This window comes from Papaver somniferum, chromosome 5, assembly GCF_003573695.1.
Source record: "Papaver somniferum cultivar HN1 chromosome 5, ASM357369v1, whole genome shotgun sequence".
Taxonomy (NCBI): domain Eukaryota; kingdom Viridiplantae; phylum Streptophyta; class Magnoliopsida; order Ranunculales; family Papaveraceae; genus Papaver; species Papaver somniferum.
The window spans coordinates 130,356,298-130,374,940 of record NC_039362.1 but is presented as its reverse complement, the minus strand read 5'-3'; the positions used below and the strand labels follow the sequence as shown (position 1 = coordinate 130,374,940).

The 18,643-nt window shown below is 38.5% G+C and overlaps 1 non-coding gene across 1 annotated transcript; it reads right to left on the bottom strand.

The window, feature by feature from the left end:
* Window positions 1-2,804: 2,804 nt before the first annotated feature.
* Window positions 2,805-2,877, bottom strand: TRNAF-GAA. The gene has a single exon. It is a non-coding gene; the product is annotated as a tRNA-Phe (tRNA).
* Between the last annotated feature and the right edge of the window lie 15,766 nt (window positions 2,878-18,643).

Sequence of the window (18,643 nt, the reverse complement as noted above, 5' to 3'; positions counted from 1 at the left end):
CTTCTTGATTGATTTTTCTCTTGGTGAAAGGACGTGATATTTCACTTGTAGCTCATATTTCATGTCGTAAAAGTAGTAAAAATAGGCAATTGGGCTAATTTTGCCATTGTTTACTATTTTTATGACACGTCTTATTAGCTGCTTTACAAGTCATGTATAATCGAACACGAAGTTAAGATATCTTATTCCTCCTGTATGTTTTGTTTCTTTTTGTGTTAAAATGTTGGTAGATCTTTCTATATGTTTACTTTCGCTTGCACTGCATTTCTTTGTCATTGTTTTAAGTAAGTTACATTGTAGAAGATACACAAAAAATTAGAGGTGCGTCCTTAGAATTAGGATTATCATTATTCGCTGTAGTTAGATTGTGAAAGTGCAACTAGAAATTTCCTTACTTTCACCGGTTGCACTTTCACAAACTAACTATTGTTGATAATCCAAGTATATATATGCGAATGGAGCTTGTGATCCAAAAGTAATGATTTAAAAATTCAAGAACTTTACAAGTTTGTGGGGCAAATCCAAGTATAAAAGACTGAAGCTGATCAACTGTAGTGGAGCTCAAAGACATCTGATGGGTACTTGAAGAAAAAGCTAAAGAAGCTTAGTTTCCTGGTAAATTTTTTTATGTTTAGAACAGTAAAATACCCGCTAATATTAGTTTTTCCTAGTTTTTTTATATGGTGTTGTACCCTTGTTTCCTTGGGATGGGATTAATAGTAGGATTTTGGTGACAGTTCATTATTTTCCCTTCTAAACCAAGGGAAATGGTGGACTGGATATTGATTAGCCGATAAATTTGCAGTAAAAAAATAAAAATATACTCCCTATTTTTCAAAAAGACCGTCCGCTTTGACTTTATCAAAATATTAAGGATACCATAATACTTTACTTGACTACCCTTAATTATTGGGCGTTCCTTTATATACCCTTAGGAAATACTAACGGCACCCCCATTGGAAAATTGTTGAATTATTAGAAATTTTTGATACCAATACCCCACTCAAAAATTCGTTATGTAACCATATATAAACGAAAAAAACATATATCCCTATATATTCGTTAAAAAATTCATTCAAATTTTTGTTCCAAATACATAATATAATTTTAATTGAAATTATATATTCTGCCTAATATTGAACATAATTTTAATCACGAAATTAATTGTGAGATACATAAGAATACATGTCATGGAAGAACGTGTAAATCAACTATGCAATCCTTAGAATCCCATTCAAAAGATCTGGAGATTGAACCATATCATGAAGACCTGGAAAAGGTTCACAGGTTATTATAGAGCATGGATCTGGATGAGCCATCAATAAACACATCAACTTCACTTGTGGGCTTGTAACAATCACCAGACAACAATAGTTGGTCGAGATTGCAACCTATATTTGAGAACACTTAATCTGGTCGAGATTGCATCCGTTTTCGTTCACTATTCCGTTTTTAATGTCACTTAAATTTGTGATTCAAGATGCACATAATTCCAAAGAAAATCTTCAGAGGCATTTTAACAAACAGAGAAGGTGCAATATACAAAACCGTAAGTCTTTCAAATTAGGCTAGATAAACTATAACTTAGAATTAATATCAATATCAATATAAATTCCTTCCAATCTAAAGTGGAATCTGAGTCAATATCTCTACTTTCCCTTGATCAATTAGACAATCACCACTAATACAAAAGCAAGAAATCAACCAGATGAAAAACTAAATTTCCAAAGAAAAGAACTTAAAAACCAAAAGTTATTCATTCCACTATTTTTTGTAATGAATCCCAGAAAAAAAAAAATTAAGGTTTGAGGATTTACAGACAGAGGGAGGAGGAACGAGAGATAAAGATATATGGGTTTGTGTTTCTATTTCAGATTTGTTGTTTAGGGGTATGAAGATTTTATAATTCTGATGGGGTAGGTAGATAAATGTTGGGGTATAAAGATAAAGGGGTATCGTTAGTATTTCTGTGAGTATATACAAGAAAGCCCTAATTATTTACCTATTTTATGTTAATAAAAATGCAGGTATTAAAAACTGCCTAAAATTGTTAAGAGGAAATAAAAAAGGGAAATTATTTATGGAGTATAAACTCTTTAGGGAATTTAATTCTTGGAGCCAAATATATTGTCTTTTAAAAGGAATGAAGGATATATTTGTTTCTTTAATTGTACAAATTTCTTTAATATTTTAAATTAAGTCCATTAATATGCATTTATGAATATAAAAAATTAAACGCTATTGAAAAAATACGCCTATAAACAAAAATTGGACACAATTTTGAAACCGAGGGAAATGGAATACAGGACGGTCTTTTTGAAACAGAGGGAGTATTAAGATTGTAACGAACATCGAACTACATTTATTATCTCAAATGTTATAGATGATATAGTTTTCCGATAAGTTTATCTTCTGGTCATGGTGTATGGTGCGGTGAACTCCAATACTTTTGTTGCTCTTGCATGAGAAAAGAAATGTGCACTGTCACGTTAAACTAAAACCTAATAGTGATCATGGTGTATGGTGCGGTGAACTCCTATACTTTTGTTGCTCTTGCATGAGAAAAGAAATGTGCACTGTCACATTAAACTAAAACCTAATAGTGATCAGTAGATTACCACCATGATCCCTATCTCTAGACTTATTTGTTGCTCTTGCATGAGAAAAGACATGTGCACTGTCACATTAAACTAAAACCTAATAGTGATCAGTAGATTACCACCATGATCCCTATCTCTAGACTTATCTGAGACACTTTTTGTCTCTGTGGATACCATAATTTCTCAGAAGAAAAAAAATAAATATGCGGTGAGCGTGGATCGAACACGCGACCCCCAGATCTTCAGTGTAACGCTCTCCCAACTGAGCTATCCCCGCTGTTATTGAATACATATCCGCATGTAATTTTCACCCTATTTAATAGCAACAGTGGAAACTAAATTGTTTCTGTGTATTTAAATATTTGGTGTCTGCACATTGGTTTAATGGTAATATATGTTAAATATAGGGCCTTATCTATAAAAAGTCAAATTTCCATATATTTACAAAAGATGCCATTTTCCTAAAAAGAAAGTTGAAAAATTTAAACTTTTGTATCTTTCAAATTATACGTCGGATTATTGTAAATTTTATATCACCGGAAATTTTTTTAAATTTCCTTCACAATGAGCATCAATAAGGGTATCAAATTTTGAGTTGTCGAAACAAAAAAAATGACTTTGATTTTTTACAAGAACATTTTATAACACATAGCGTGCAACGCATGTGCTCCCAACTTGTTTATTTAAGACTAATTACCTAAATTTATGAGATTCCATTCTTCTCAAGGAGGAAAAGATTGGATTCCATTGACAACTAACAGCTTAAAAAGGGTCTTTTAAGTTCCAACGGTTCTTTTTGCTCCCTTCTCTTTCCAAAACTTTTGTGATTTTCAAACCAATAAACCATGGTTTTTCATGGGGCGGGCGGATATGAAAAATGTCTGTATGGACAGGTTTTTCATGTGTTACTCGTAACAATAATTTAAAATATAATATATATTTACAAATAAATAATTCTAAAATTTAAAATTCATAAATTCATTGTAGAATGTACGACGAAGAGAATAATCGTATCTTAAATTACTATCGCTCTTTGAACTTTTTAATTCCTCACAAAAAAAAAAGATAATAAATAAATAAAATCCGCTAGCTTCTGGAGGAACTGTGTTTTCTAAGATAATATTCTAAAAAAAACGGGCGATATAACAGAAAAAAAGCGTTTGTTTATGGGTAAAAACTGTTTCTGCTGGTTTTGGTAAACTTGGGTGTGTGGATGAGAAACAAATCTAAACCTAAAACAAATGCACTACACAGGAGTACTTTAGATTCGAGAGATCAATCTGTACAATCCTGGCCTAAATCAAGAAATGGCCGTTCCAGTCTTGCTTCGGTCACAAAGTGAAGGAGAAGGGTTGGTCTTAGGGAGGGAAGCGAAGAAGGTGTTGAGACCAGAATGGTTAATTCTGAAGGTGTGGCTATTTTATGACTTGTGTCAGAATTTGGAACTGGCTTACAGAATGTAAGTTATCAGTTCTTTGGTATTTTTCTGGATACTGTGTTGTTGTTCGAACCAAAACGTGTCGTTCGGTCGAAATAGGTAAAACCTATTTATACAAGTCTTATTGAACGCACCCTGATCTCGTAAAAAGTGGGAGTGATTGAGTAATGGAGAAGTGGGATTATGTGTAAATGCCAGAGACCACGTTCCCACCATGGAGGAAACTGGTTAGTTTACACCCACTACTTCTTACTGCCACTAATTTCCCTGCTTTCTGACACTTTCTTATAATGGGCGTGTTGCACGCCGCACGCTGTTAACCGCCAGACCAATACCTTGATGAGCATCCCCCAGTTTGTGACATGTTTGAGGTCTCGAGTGTTTTTATGAAAAATATGTATCAGGTTGCTATGTGTGGCAAGTCAAAGTCAGGAAACTTGCCACAAGAGAAAGCACGTGATGCTATTTGGCTTGTCTTAGTTGGTCGCTCCAAAACTTGCAACAGGCCTGTCAATTCTGTGGCGAATTCGGACGGCTGAGATCGTAAATCATGAGAAAGGGCGGGCATTGATTATGGTCACATTCTGTTGGCGCCTGATGACAGCACAGTGGCGTCATTGACACATGCCAATGGTGTAGTGGCATATAGAGGCATGCCAGTGGCATAGTGGCGCCCGGCGTAGCGGTGACACAGTGGCGCCTGGCGTAGCCATGGAAGCTATTTTGGCATATTGGTGTTAGACCCAAATATGGCTCTGGCAACATTGGCCATGTTTCTATATCAAACTTAAGGCCTTGGGAGAATTACTTGACATAATTGACGTGGCAACTTTAGCTAAATTAGGGTTTGGCACATAGTTGACGTGGCAACTTTAGCTAAATTAGGGTACGGCATAGCCGCGACACGGTGGAGCTTTATGCAATCGGTTCCATGGCTACATCAAAGGAACTATGGTAGGCCATAATATGGGAATAACCACAGGCGCAAGGATGGCCACAGGTGATTATAGAATGGCGCCATTTTTAGGGTTTGGCGGGTTCTACATGACTCGTGGCATGTTGTAGGGCCAAAGTGGCGTAATTGGGCCACGACTGGAAATTAGGGTTTCAACTAATGTCACTAAGGCAGAGCCGTTTAGAATACCCTAATTGGAATATGTTATGGCGTTTGGCCACGAACAAGAAGCGGATTAGCACGTTTGGCACGTTATTTATGGCATGTTGACACGATCGGCATGCTACTGCGGCAAAGTGGCACGTTCGCGGCTTTTTGAAATCCAATTTGGCATTGTGACCTTCTGGCGCAACTTTGCATCTTTTGATACTATGGCAGGTTTAGAGCGACTTGATTGGTCGAAAAAGAGGGGTCGGCCAAGCATGGGCGTGACCACACTTCTGGTGTGCATGTGGAAGATTTAAATCAACCTGATTGGTCGGTGGGAAATAGGATCAGCAAGTATGGGCCCAACCACAACTCATGTGCGTGTGGCGGGTTTAAGGCGACTTGATTGGTCGACAGGAAATAGGGGTCGGTTCGAGCAGCATGGGGTGTGGCCATGTGCAAGTGGCACCGACTGGCCTATGGGATGGCCACACCTCCCTTTGTTGCTGCTCCTATCCCGTGACTCCTTTTGTTCATTGTTTTCCGATTTTGAGTAGGATTTTGCACCTACTAATCCATGGCGTATTAATTTCCTAGTTCGCCTAGGCTTAATTTTGACAGGAAGGTTTAATACCCTGCGCAGGGCGCAAAACCTAAATTTTGCAAATTAGTTAGGGTAATATCTGAATCTTGTGAATTATTACAAAATTGATTGAATTCACAAAGTTCTTTAAGTTTATTGTCAGGGAGCAGTATGCTTTCCGATTGTGTACTTTTCTGCAAGGACCTTAACCTTGATACTTGTAAATCCGTGCTACTCTACTGCGAGTGAGCACAAATTGTCATGACATATCAATATTAAGGGTTCAGCCGGGGAACATAGCACAGAAAACATTCAAAGAAACTTATATTAACTGAATAATACAGACAAGGTGCCAAAATTTACAAAATATCTGGGAATGTTGCTACATGCACCATTCTGGATAAATTTCATGAGAAAATATTAAGTTGCTCAATAAATATGTCAGTGAAGAGGTTGAACACTCGTCATTTTTACGTGACTCCGTTTCTTTGCATAATGACGACATATTAAATGTGAGGTTTTAAAATTTTAAACCTGAACTAAAAACCGCCATCAACATTAAGTCCCCTGCTTAGCTCGTAACAGTGACATTGTTGCGGGGTAAGCATGAGATGGTGACAGACAAGGGTGAAACCAAAAAGGAAAAACATGCAGAGATTTCCAGGGAAAATTTGACTGACCTTGGTAAGAGGCATAAGTGGTCTATGGTCCTTGCGCTAACGACTTGGAGCGCTGGCGTATTCCCGGCTCGGCTACGGTGCTGGTGACATGGAGCGTGGTGCTAGTTTGGCCACAGAACTCTGCATCACGAAGTATTAGCGTTGGCTCGTCCGTAGAGCTTTGCATCCTGTAGCGTTGGCGCTGATTTGGGCGTGACTGAATCCAAAGCGGATTCCTTTTCCTACCCAGACTCCCAAGGCGACGTGCACATATAAAGGGCGTCGCATATCCTTTTATCCTTGCTTCGTTGGCTTTGCTTTTGCGATGGCAAGCTTTTTTTTTCGTCAGAAGCCCAGGTGGGTCAATCATCCAAGATAGATAAGTATCTAATCAGTTGATATCCCATATCTAGAGCCTTCATGTACGGCAGGTAGAGAGTTTTCTTTTTCAAGTTTGATCAGTTTGTGTGATATAAAAGGGTACCCCGAGATTTTATTTTCATATCGATCACCACATGATTGTGATCATCTCTTTTTAGGTATTGCTCCATATCTTCTTGCAGTTTTCCTTACGTATCCTTTCATTACGTAGGTTATTGATGTTGACATAATACTTTCCCGCAGTATATGATGAGAACTCCTAATGGTTATGAAAAAGCGGGGGTACACCAACCTCACCCAATATTCGATTAGAAATCTGTATGGACAAACTCCAATATACTTTCAAGAGAATCAACTAGACTCAATCTTAACAAAGTATATCAAAGAGTTAATATCTCTCTTTCTCGATTCAGTTCTTACTTAAGCAAATAGTAATCTGCGAGTCTAATTGAATACAAGAGAAATGACTTGAACGGTACCAAAGACCAATGTTCAAGTATCAATCAATTTCAATCAACAACCAAAGGTCGGATTTCCAATTGATTGATTCTAACGTACAACCTGTGATATTTCAATTATATAACAATATATAATGTGGAATAGAAATAACACAGACACCAGAATTTTGTTAACGAGGAAATCGCAAATGCAGAAAAACCACGGGACCTAGTCCAGATTGAACACACATTGTATTAATCCGCTACAGATACTAGCCAACTACAAACTAACTTCGGTCTGGACTGTAGTTGAACCTAATCAATCTCACACTGATCCAAGGTACAGTTATGCTCCTACGTCTCTGATCCCAGCAGGATACTACGCACTTGATTCCCTTAGCTGATCTCACCCACAACTAAGAGTTGCTACGACCCAAAGTCAAAGACTTTAATAAACAAATCTGTATCACACAGAAAAGTCTACAATAATAGATAAATATGTCTCCCACAGAAATACCTACGAGTTTTTGTTCCGTTTTTTGATAAATCAAGGTGAACATGAACCAATTGATAAACCAGACTTATATTCCCGAAGAACATCCTAGTATCATCAATCACCTCACAATAATCTTAATCGACGCGGCGAAAGAAGATATTATGGAATCACAAACGATGAGACGAAGATGTTTGTGACTACTTTTATATCTTGCCTATCGGAGATATTAATCTCAATCCAATCGTTACGATTGTACTCAAAACAATAGAATCAGCAAGATCATATCACACAACTACGAGAAAGTAGTATCGGTCTGGCTTCACAACCCCAATGAAGTCTTTAAGTAGTTAACCTGGTTTACAAGAAGAAACCTAAGGTTAAAGGAGAATCGACTATAGCTAATACAACTAGTATCACACAAGAGGTGTGGGGATTAGGTTTCCCAGTTGCTAGAGTTCTCCCTTATATAGTCTTTCAAATTAGGGTTTGCAATCAATGTTAGCTTGGTAACAAAGCATTCAATATTCACCGTTAGATGAAAACCTGATTAGATTCAAACTAATATCTTTCAACCGTTGGATCGAAAACTTAGCTTGTTACACACAAATGAAATGCACGATTTTAGGTTTGTGTAACTGTACCCAAACATGTACATTTGTTGGTTCAACAATTGTTAACCAAATGGTTAGCCATATGAGCACTTTCATATCAACCATATTCTTCTTTACCATAACTAGTTCAAATGACTCAAATGAACTGGTTAGAGATTTGTTCAATTGTGAGGAAATCTTATGTAACTACACAAGACACAATCAAAGCAAAAACAATTTGATTCACTCGAATCGGTTCATGAACTTTATAGCCACAGTTTGCATTTTGCATTCCTTAGTTAATATAAATATAAGTTCACAAACAATCGTATTTAGATATAACCAGCTTAAGTTCGCAGACTTAGTTCGCGGACTTAAGTTCCCGGAAGGAGTTCTCAAACTCCAGCAGATTTTCTCGGGTCGAGAACTTCCGCCAGTTCGCGGACTGGGTTCGCGGACTGAGTTCACAACTCTTGTTCCGGTTCTCTTGATCAATAAAGTTCGCAAACTTCGGTTCAAGGAAAAAGGACTTATACATATATGTGTTACCACACAATGCTTATATCCATCATTGGTTATATAATCTAAACTCTCATTTCAATCATCGAAACATTCTTAGAGGACGTTATTATATAGTTGTTATTCATAAACTATTTTTCGTCAAAGTAAGCAATATTCAAAGTGATTGAAACATAACATGACTTTCGTCACTAGGTAAAGATGAACTTGGCCGATACAAAAGCTTACCAACACATATTTCGAGAAATAGATAGGCGAGATAAACTCGGCTCGAAATAGCAAATATGTATAATCAAAGTCTATATAGTAAAACGACTTTTGTCTCAAAATAGGAGATAGAGTAGATAGACTTTTGAGTGATAGATAAGTTCAAGTCTCCACATACCTTTTAGTCGATGAAGTTCCACCAGTTCCTTGAGTAGTTCTTCGTCTTGTATGATGATTTCCATGGAGTTCTTGAGCTCAACTAGACTTTCTATCCTAGTCCGAGACTTAGCTATAGTAGATTAGAAATCAAGACTTATAGTTTTGATCACTAACATTGACAAACATGCTTGAGATAGCAACGCATGCGAGTTCGACCGAGCAATGCTCTAACAATCTCCCCCTTTGTCAATTTTAGTGATAAAACTATCAATACATATGGAATATAAAAAATAAATGAATTAACTTTTGTAGCTCCTATTCCACATGCCTAATCTTCAACACTACTCGAAATCTTCGTCACTTCCAAGTACCCCAATGATCCCAAAGGTTGTAAGTTCGGCATCGTCGTTTTTGAAAATCCGTAGATATAACAATGAGAAAACTAGAGTTCTCAATCATTGTTATACAGTGTCATAATATCATTATATAGCATCAAAGTTCAATTGTATCACAACTTCGACAACAATACTATGGTGATATGTATCACTCCCCCTTAGGCAATACTCCATCTTACATGGAAACCACTCCCCCTTACATAATGATCCGAAAGCCATATGCATTTGTAGTGTGAACTACATATCAATTCTCCCCCTTTTTGTCAATAAAATTGGCAAAGGTACGAAAACGGGATCCTAATGAAATTTCCAAAAGAGACATTTCATGACCAAAAGAAAGCATATATCAACTTGTTTAAATGCAATCATATATCCGAAGCTAAATGCATTCATCAAGGAATTTATAAAGATACAAGATAACCCCTATAATATTCCACAACCGCACTCCCCACAAAGATTTGGCAATTAAGCACAAGTTCAATTAAGAACTCTCCCACATAATATGTCATTCCCGAAGGAACAATAAGAGCGACCTAAATTTCAAAAGAAAAGAAGGATTTCTTTGGACATAAAAAATTACATACAAGTATGAATTTGAATCCAAAATACTCAATTAAATTAACCATTAGAGAACCCATGATTAATTTAATCGGAAATGCTCCACATAAGTGAAACTTATGGAGACTCAAAAACACTCAATTAGATTAATCACAAGAGAACCCATAATTAATCTAATTGGAATACACAACCAAATTAAACACAAAAAGTAATCAATTTAATTGGTCATGATCGACATAAGAGAACTTACAGAGCAACAACTAAATAACCAAACGAGGATGATTTATTTAGTTGATTATGCTCGACATAAAGTACCTCACGGAGAAATAACTAAGCTAATCATAAGCGAATGAATAACTCAGTCGATTGAGCTCAATATAAGACACCTTATGGAACAACACAGTATATGTACAAAAATTGTAGACCGGAGGTCGACCAAATACTATGGAATAAGCAAGGATTCATTCTATTTTCCATCACCATGTGCACAATGACACACAATAGACATAATCCTTGTACACAAAAGATTTTAACCTATATTCCATCAATAATTGACATAATAGGCTTAACTTTTGTATTGTCAAAATTTCATTCCTTCTTTTATTAACACATGCATATCGACATATAAAGAACTTAACTTTTGACAAAGTATGGGACAATCACAGTTCACGGACGCAAACACACATATCCCATAACAAATTGCAATATTTAAAACCATAAAGATTAATACTGCAAAAATCATCTTCCAAACAATTTTAGAATTTAAACCAATAAATCTAAAAACCTGAAGATGAAAACGTTGGACATAGCTGTGTGTAATCACAATAATGGCTATTCCAAACTCTAGTTATTCTTCTAAATAAAACAAGAAAAAAATAATATTTACTAGACAAATAAAAGAAAATCAGAGTTCATTGAGAACCTCATATCTTTCAATAAATCCATCAAAGAAGGTGTCACTGATTTCCTTTACCTTCTTGATCGTAGATACACCATGTTCATGAGTTAGAACACCAACTTTACGATCAACAACCTGAGCAAGATGTCTAGCCTTGACGAAGTCCATGATGAGCTTCTTTTGATTCTGTATCAGAACATTCTGATTAGCAAGGATTCTGGCCTGACCATCTAAGAGTCGGTTTATCTGCAGTTGAAGATTTGCAAACTCGACCTTTGAATCGTTCTGAAAACGAGTTAAATCCTTGACGGAATCATCAATCCAGAAGTTGTGATCCTTTATTTCAAGCATCTTCTTGAGAACTAGCTCTTGAATTGATTCACGTCCTTGAGTGTCTTCCTCCATATCAAGATGCACAATCTCTTGAGATTTTGCAGAGTTCTCCATATAATTTTTTGTTAGGGATGGAAGGACATAATATAAAGTAATATATATGTGTATGTAAACAGGAGAAAGAAACTCTTGTTTTTGGAAACCCTATGAACTCACAAGAGGAAGACGCGAACGTTCGTGGACCGGTGACATAGAAAACACAAAAAATAATATACAACATACTTGAGCATTTCTCAACCATTATCCTTGCAACTCTCAAGCTAGACACAAGGAAAAGAGTACCTGACATCAGGTGGTAGAGTGAGAGATAATCTCACTATTTAGAAAGGAGTTGTACATATCATATGACAGCTTGATCTTTGTGTTCTTTGCCTTTCTTCGGTTGACACTCATCCTAGAAGGGTAAGACACAGCTTGTTTAACATATCCGTTAGAAGGCTTTCTCTAAGGACTAAGTCTAGGACCTCTTGAAATTGGTTCAAGAGGATCAGAATAGACAGGGATCCATTTTCTAGGCTTAGATTTAGAGGATTCATTTTTATAAGCACATGGAATGTATTCATTGAGATGAGCTTGTCCCCTGTGATGATTTTTAGAATAGTTTTTATAAGATTTATGATTTTCTATGGGCACGAGATTCACTGCTGACATCGGCCGACTATTTACTCCATTGATAGTAGAAAGAAGCAAATTATGAAGTTTTGAGATTTGTTTCCTTCTGACAAAACAATGGATAGCATAGTGATTCTTTTTCCCACAGAAAGTACAGGTTCGTAAAGGAGAACCAATAACTGGCACCTGTTTTAACTTCATAGCCAATTGAGAGGATTGTAAGTCACGTAAGTCCTTCTTGACACAACCTTCTTCTGGAGAACATTTTTTCATGCACTGTAATTCATGAGAATTAGTTGGTATAGAAGAATTTCTCCTTAAGACAGAGTTTTCCTTTTCCAAGGATTTGCATTGTTCATGGGCTAGAACAAGAGATGCACCTAGTTTCTCTTTTTCGACACGAAATCTGTTTAGATCTGATGAATGCGTCTCGATCATCCGTTTTTCTCTAATTGATTCTTCCTTGACAATATCCTCAAGAATACTAATCTTTTCACGCTGTAGAGTAGTTTCTTTGAGAAGTTTTTCAATATTGTTAGAGAAGGACTCAATGATGTTATAGAGTTCACGTTATCGATCAAGAGACTTTTCAAATTCATCAATAAGCTAAGCATGAACCTGAAAATCAATAGCCTCGATGGAATTTTTTGAGATTCCGGTGAGCTTCATTTCAGCTTTTTCCATAGTGTCACATGCCTCAAAGAAGGGAGAGATGTCAACATCTGATGGAACAACCTTTCTACCTCGGGATTCAGAAGAATAAACTAAGGAGTAATCCTTTGAGGTATTTCCAAGACAATTGGTATAATTAAAAGCTTTAGGAGACATCTTGGTATGCGTAAATGCTAGAGAAGAGATTCTGTCCTCAGACTCAGATTGCCACAAACACAGACTTGTAAGGTCTTTAAACGTGTTTGCCTGCTCTGATACCAATTGAAAAAGCGGGGGTACAACAACCTCACCCAATATTTCGATTAGCAATCTGTATGGACAAACTCCAATATACTTTCAAGAGAATCAACTAGACTCAATCTTAACAAAGTATATCAAAGAGTTAATATCTCTCTTTCTCGATTCAATTCTTACTCAAGCAAATAGTAATTTGCGAGTCTAATAGAATACAATAGAAATCACTTGAACAGTACCAAAGACCAATGTTCAAGTATCAATCAATTTCAATTAACAATCAAAGGTCAGATTTCCAATTAATTGATTCTAACGCACAACCTGTGATATTTCAATTATATAACAAAATATAATGCGGAATAGAAATAAAACAGACACCAGAATTTTGTTAACGAGGAAACCACAAATGCAGAAAAACCACGGGACCTAGTCTACATTGAACACACACTGTTTTAATCCGCTACAGACACGAGCATACTACAAACTAACTTTCGGTATGGACTGTAGTTGAACCCCAATCAATCTCACACTGATCCAAGGTACAGTTATGCTCCTACGTCTCTGATCCCAACATGATACTACACACTTGACTGCCTTATCTGATCTCACCCACAACTAAGAGTTGCTACGACCCAAAGTCGAAGACTTTAATAAATAAATCTGTATCACACAGAAAAGTCTACAATAATAGATAAATATGTCTCCCACAGAAATACCTACGAGTTTTTGTTCCGTCTTTTGATAAATCAAGGTGAACAGAAACCAATTGATGAACCGGACTTATATTCTCGAAGAACAGCCTAGTATTATCAATCTCCTCACAATAATCTTAATCGACGCGGCGAAAGAAGATATTGTGGAATCACAAACGATGAGACGAAGATGTTTGTGACTACTTTTATATCTTGCCTATCGAAGATATTAATCTCAAGCCAATCGTTATGATTGTCTTCAAAACGATAGAATCAGAAAGATCAGATCACACAACTACGAGAAAGTAGTATCGGTCTGGCTTCATAACCCCAATGAAGTCTTTAAGTAGTTAACCTGGTTTACAAGAAGAAACCTAAGGTTAAAGGAGAATCGACTATAGCTAATACAACTAGTATCACACAGGAGGTGTGGGGATTAGGTTTCCCAGTTGCTAGAGTTCTCCCTTATATAGTCTTTCAAATTAGGGTTTGCAATCAATGTTAGCTTGGTAACAAAGCATTCAATATTCACCGTTAGATGAAAACCTGATTAGATTCAAGCTAATATCTTTCAACCGTTGGATCGAAAACTTAGCTTGTTACACACAAATGAAATGCACGATTTTAGGTTTGTGTAACCGTACCCAAAAGTGATTAAAACATAACATGACTTTCGTCACTGGGTAAAGATGAACTTGTCCAAATCAAAAGCTTACCAACACATATTTCGAGAAATAGATAGGCGAGATAAACTCGGCTCAAAATAGCAAATGTGTATAATCAAAGTCTATATAGAAAAACGACTTTTGTCTCAAAATAGGAGATATAGTAGATAGACCTTTGAGTGATAGATAAGTTCAAGTCTCCACATACCTTTTAGTCGATGAAGTTCCACCAGTTCCTTGAGTAGTTATCCGTCTTGTATGATGATTTCCATGGAGTTCTTGAGCTCAACTACACTTTATATCCTAGTCCGAGACTTAGCTATAGTAGACTAGAAATCAAGATTTATAGTTTTGATCACTAACATTGACAAACATGCTTGAGATAGCAACGCATGCGAGTTCGACCGAGTAATGCTCTAACAGGTTATTCTTCCAATTCTTCGGAGAAAAGTTTTGAAGTTGACAAACCCAGGGTTTCTGCATCTGAGGAAGTATTAGACAAAATCGATCCTTTGTTCCATGAGGATGGTCGGTTTATACACGGTATGCCTCTCACTCATCTACGCCTTGTTCGGACGCGTGCTCAAACTTTCATGGCTTCGGTTGACATAAAGGAGAATTGGAGAAATGATGAGTCGTTCCATCTCAAGTCTCAGTGTGGTGAAGCATCTCAGCAACCCAGTGTCAGGGCTGAAAGATTCACTGCTCGACTGAAGTGGCGAAGGATCGAGCCTAAGAAACCTCCAGGCGAGAGCAAGTTTAATTACCCTGTTCGTGACGGTATCGTAATCCTCGACTCTGATGTTGATGAACCAGAGGCTGTTGGAGCAGTTTTTGAGAAGGATATCGGTACGGCCCACGAGAAAGAGACTGAAATGGCTTCTGGAGGGGATGCCGAAACTACTGTTGGAGAGGATGCTGAGGAAGCCGTTAAAAAGGACTTTGGAGAAGGCGCTGAGGCAGCCGCTGGAGTGGATGTTGAGGCAACCGTTGAAGAGGGATTTGGAGAGGACGCTGGAGCAGGCATTGATATTGATAACTAGTTTTCATTCTGTTTCCTTCCGTAGGAAACAATCTTTTCGTAGCTTGTAGATGCTTTTGATACTTCAATTTTTTTTTTGTTCATGTGACTGGAGCCATGCTTCACCGAGTAAACTTCTTTCATTTATGTTGTTTTGATAATTTCATATCTTTAATTGGATGAATAAATAAAATCTCTAAAAGAATTCCAAAACCCCTTTTTTCGAAAAACAAGTTCTTCCATTCTTCCAGAGTTATTCAGCGGATGGAAAGTCAAAACGCATAAATAGTGCAACAATAATGCTAGTTGGCGCGTCACCTCCAGTTTGGCTACTTCCACAATAACGCCTCTGCATGCCGTTGGCAACCGTAACTCAAAACATGGGAAACAGTAGCAATAATTAAGGGTTTGACCAACCTTTTATCGGATTTTCCCTTGCAAATTACACAGGATGTCTGTGGCGTGCCGCCTGAGTATGTAGAAGTGTGAGCTGCCACAAGATGGGAAACACGTCGCGAGAAATAGAGAAACCTCGTCAGGCGAAACCCTAATTATGAATGCAAGCAGTGCAATCATTTTGAAGGAATTACAAATATTGCATGAAGAATAAAATTGCTGAAGGAAATACTAAGAAGAATTTTGAGGCAAGTGGCGTGACTTTTTAGACTTTGAAGGGTTTGAGCCACCGGGCATGTATTACTATGCCTTCTAACTTGTCCGTGTTGATGAGCCTGCAGTAGCCTCTTAAAATAACTTCTGCTACTAGGTATGGTTCGTCTGTGGAGTCGGACGAAGGAGGTTGAGCGGCAACTTTCACTACTATGTCTCCGACTTGGAATGGGTTTTGATGTTGCGCCGCTATTTGATTCTTGGATCCATTATTTTTTACTAAGACAGCTTCCAAACTTTTGACGAAACACTTGAAGGGGCCGGCATCCCATTCACACCTTCCAATGACGCATGGGTTGATAATTGGATCTAGTCCTCAGGCCTGGGCGGAAGGATAAGGGACTGGTTGCAAAAAGGGTTGTTCAATGAGACTTACTTGTGTCCAAAATCTGCGTATGTACGTCAATGGGATTTCTCCAGGAAGCTGGGTTACATTGGCAAGTTGTAGATACGGCAGCATGTAGTCTTCATGGTCGGACGGCTTGTTGGAAATTCTTTCAGGTACGGACACCGGCAGAGGACATACTCCTAAGTTTGCTTTATTGTTATGCACCCACGATGGCCCCAAAATCATGTCATAATTTGGGCATTTTTTTGACAATATGGAATTTTCCGTGTGTTAAAGCATCTCCCACCTTGATTTCGAGATTGATGTAGCCGTAAGCGTTCATTGCTTCTTCTTCCGGATTTTTGACCACAATTGGGGAGTGAGTATCCTTTTGCTTTGAAACCCCCGCAGATCTCAAAGTCTTGACAGTAACAATGTGGAAGTCGGAGGTCGCGTCGATTAGTGCGCTATCGGACTCAACGTCCTTCAGGTGAGCAGTGGTCAGCAGTCCCAGTTGTGCTTTCCAACGGTGTTCCCGAGAGAGGTTGGAATTTGGGAGTAGTTTCTTCGACAGAAAAGAGTCGCCTGCCCGACACAACGCGGTTGAGGGATGTAAATATATCTTAACGCTGCGTTTTGGAGAAATAGAGGATTTCATACACACGCTGCATCATGGACTGCACTGTCTTGTGGACAGTTTCCCCAGAAAGCATACAACTCCTGACTGGAAGGGGATCTCTGTGAACTCCCTCATTGCCTAGTTGAAGTTCTTCCGCCTCCACCTTCTCCTTGAAGATGCGTTTCAATCTATTGAATTCATTGGTCGGGTGATGGACGAACCTTTGGTAGCGGCAATACTTTGGATTCGCCATTTCCTCTTCAGTTGGCGGACGCCTGATAGGAGGCAGCTTGATGGCATCGTCTTGAATCCATGCTTCCAAGAGTTCAATTACATTCTCGATTGGGAAAGGGAAATCCAGGGCAGCTTCTCCGGCCTCTTGGTGTTGCACAGGAGCTTTAGTCGCGGCCTTTCGAGGTGGAGCCGCCTGATGTGCTGGTGTTGCACGCTTGGGTGGTTGTTCTGCTGCTGGAGCTTTCCTTTTTCCTCCTTCACCCACCATGCTTACAGAGGGGCCAGTGTTGTATTGCTTGTTGATGAGGCGTCTGTTTCCTCGAGTTTCGCGTGCGTCTTCACTCTTGGTCGGCCTGGTTCTTTCTAACAATGTTGGTGTTGTTGTGGCCGACCGCTTAGCGGCTTCATGAAGTTCAGAGAATGTCTGGAAGCGTAGATTCTCCAATAAAGCGCGGTAAATTGGAACCATGCCATTGATGCAAGGCTCCACCAATTGTTGCTCAGTCACGTTTGGGTCGTGATAATCCAACGCCTGAATTATGAATCTTTTGACGTAATCGTTTGGATGTTCATTGTTTCGTTGGAACATCCTTCCTAAGTCTGAAAAGGTGATTTTCTCAGACACAGAGAAATACTTATTGTAGAAAGCTGCAACCATCTCACACCAGTTTGATATGTTGTTTGGTGCAATGTTATTATACCAGGTGTATGCTCTTCCAGTAAGTGACTTTGATAATTCTTTCAAGCGGAGGACATGATTTTATTCGTGCTCACCCAAGGATTCTAAAAATCGAGAGATATGTTCACGCGCATTACCAGTGCCGTCATAAAGGGAGAATTGAGGAGAAGAATATCCCCTCGGAAGAGAAACTCTATACACATCAGGAGGATACGGAGGTTGATGCTGGTGCATGTCCATCGGGTTTTCTCTGTCTCGATTTCGTATAAGTATTTCCAAATCTTCACGTGTTATGAAATTGGATGGTTGATTCCTCTCCAATGGGCGGGACCCTTCATCTACAAGGTTGCGCCCTTCTGAGGTACTGGTGCCAGGGGTATTAAAAGTGCTCCTCATTGGCTCTGGTCGGCGTGGTTCCTGTGGTAACCGCTCCGTTAGTGTCTTGAGGAAAGTAAGCACCTACTTCTGAGTTGAAGCCATGTCCGTCTGAGACTTAGCAAGAACTTCCTGTCTTTCCATCAAATCAGCAATGGTGTTAGAGGGTTGGCCTCCTCTGGTTCCTCCAATCTCCTGTCCCGATGGTGGAGTGGCGGCGGCTCTGGTGACAACTGGGGCGTCACGCTCGAAGAAATATTGGGGGTGGCGGCAACGGCTCTGGCCCTGGTGATCGAAGGTGTAACGCCTTAGGAAATGCTTCATGTGTCGCTGGTGCTGATCATACTGACAGGTGGTACATTGGTGTCACTGGAAGGAAGGGTTGGTACAAATAGCGTTTTCAGCGCCGGTGGCCTCAGGGTATGTTG